Source organism: Ursus americanus, chromosome 17 (assembly GCF_024610735.1).
Source record: "Ursus americanus isolate L20-20 chromosome 17, mUrsAme1.1.p, whole genome shotgun sequence".
Classification (NCBI taxonomy): domain Eukaryota; kingdom Metazoa; phylum Chordata; class Mammalia; order Carnivora; family Ursidae; genus Ursus; species Ursus americanus.
Genome location: NC_142143.1, coordinates 1,659,014 through 1,661,532, shown reverse-complemented (window position 1 = coordinate 1,661,532; position 2,519 = coordinate 1,659,014).

Genomic DNA, 2,519 nt, shown 5'->3' with positions numbered 1-2,519 from the left:
TTTATGAGGTTCTGTAAGGGGCTTATCACCAGCTCACTTTGTCATAGCTTCTTTATTCATCTCCTTGCTGGCTAGCTTTGGTCTTTAGCAAAGTTGATGGGAGTTTTCATATTCGAGAAAAGACCTGTTCTTTATTTTCTACTCAAATAGTCATTTAGCTGGGTATAAAATTATTGTGTGACATTTTCTTTCACTGACATCTTTGTGGATGTTGCTCCACACTCTTTCAACATTGAAGGCTCCCATGGAGAAGTCCTGAGAGAGCTCAACATTTCCCCCAAATCTGTGGGGGAATAGGTGGACAAGATATCTTACAAATGCAGGGATCTCACATCCTCCTCATGAGGGCTAAGACCTATATGGACATTGGAAATCTTCCTTGTCTCATGTAGCTCTCATATTCTTTATTATTGTCAAACACTTAACGTATTTCATTTTGGTCAAGTTTTTCACACTCATTCCCCCCTGATTATGGCTATTGGTCCTTAAGATGCTTTCAATATGGACTTCTCAGTGATGCACATTTCTTCTGTCCTCTGCCCTTCCTTGGCAAGGTCTAGTAATCTATTTTCATCTTATTTTTCTCTTTTATTATCACTTCCATTGTTCTTTTGTATCTTGGCTTTAAGACCCTGACTCATCACAACTTTTTTTGTTTTTGTTTTTTTTAACTAGGGTCTTTAAATCCATGAGATACTATCTTTCCTTGATAATATTTGTTATTCTTGGTTTTCTGGCCAAATTTTTCTGCTGTACATTTTTAGTTTCCTTCTCTATATCAATCCTAAATTTTCTTGCTATTTTGATTTGAACAAGGAGTGCTAAGTCCAAGCCAGATGTCGGTAGAGGGACACTGTGGGCCAGGGGCCTATTGTGCACTTGGCTAAGCCCTGTGTAATACAGGGTGTGTGGGCGGGCACACATGTGGTGTTGTGAGCAACACTGGTCTGCACGGGACATCCTCTCTTGACATCAGTGGTTTCAAAGCCATTTCTCACCTACAATCTTCCTTCCTTTGATCACGTGTTGGACTGGCAGCCTCTTGCAAAGGTGGCCTCTTGCTATGACCCTTTATGGTGTCAGGAGTTGCAGGGGAGCCTGTGTGGCCAGCGCAGTGCTTCTTTGTATCATTTCCCATGAGCAGCTGCCCTTCCGTGTGCTGACTGCTTTGAAAACGCGTGCTCTGTGGGTTCCCCTGAGTCTGCAAAAGGGGGTGGGTGTGTGCCATGTGGGTTCCCCTGAGTCTGCAGAAACCAGGGCGTATGTGCCATGTGGGTTCCCCTGAGGTCTGCAGAAGGGGGTGGGTGTGTGCCGTGCAGGTTCCCCTGAGTCTGCAGAAACCAGGGCGTATGTGCCGTGTGGGTTCCCCTGAGGTCTGCAGAAGGGGGTAGGTGTGTGCCGTGTGGGTTCCCCTGAGTCTGCAGAAACCAGGTCATGTGTGCCGTGTGGGTTTCCCTGAGTCTGCAGAAGCAAGGGAGGGGGTCATCTCTTACCCCATCGAGTTGCTGCCCCCCCTAGTCATTAGATATTATAAATATAATGGAGTCCAAAGTAATCAATGCCTCCTCATTGCAGGAGACTATGATCCCACCTCTTTTCTATTCTCCTTTTTTCATTTGCATCAGAAGAGAAGGCAGCCTGCTTGCTGTAGGGGTGACCCCAGAGGAGGGTGTTTATTACACATTTTCAGGTGTGTTAGAGAGGTGAAACCATCTGGACCTGAGAGGGTCTCACAGGACTCCGGGTTAGAGGAGAGAACCCAGCGCGGGGCCCTGCCATCCCAGTCTTAGGCACTGAGGGAGAAGAAAGGTTACCTGGACCCAAACTTGCTCCTTCCTGAGGCCACCATTGCTGTCAGATGGGAAGAGGCACCAGGGGACATAGAACAGACGGGGTGGGGGGTGGTCAGTACGTAAGACCCGAAGGAAAGGAGGCATGGGGATAACTGGGCTCAGGTAGGTGTGAGCACTGGTGCAAAGGCCGCAGGAGGAAGGGAGCTCTATGTGCTCCAGGCACACCCAGGAGGTGGGAGTGGGCAGGTGGAGGGTTCGCAGGGGAGGGCAGTAGGGGGTGAGGTCAGAGAAGCAATGGGGGACAGATCCTGGGGGGCTGGGGACCACGGCAGGACTCTGGCTGTTACTCTGCATGAACGGAGCCAGGGGAGGCCTTGAAGCAGAGAAGCAGCACGCTCCGTCTGGGCCTTCATGGGCTCCCTGGCCGTGTGGGGTCGCAGACCCTGGGGGGCCCCCAGGGGGAGCAAGGAGCTGCGCGGCAGGGCCCGTGTGCCCAGCTGAATGCCCCGGAAGCCTGTTCCCTGAGACGGGACTGTGGTCTCACTGACCAGTGCCAGGGACGCCCGCCCCCGCCGGTGAGAGAAGACAAAGGACAGGGAGCTGCTCCCTGAGCCAGGACAGATGTGGATGTAGGGCTTTTTATCCATCCGTTCCCGCGGTGAGGTGCCCATTTACCATGCGATGGTGGCTGATGTAAAATCATAAAATGGCCCATTTGCCTTTATT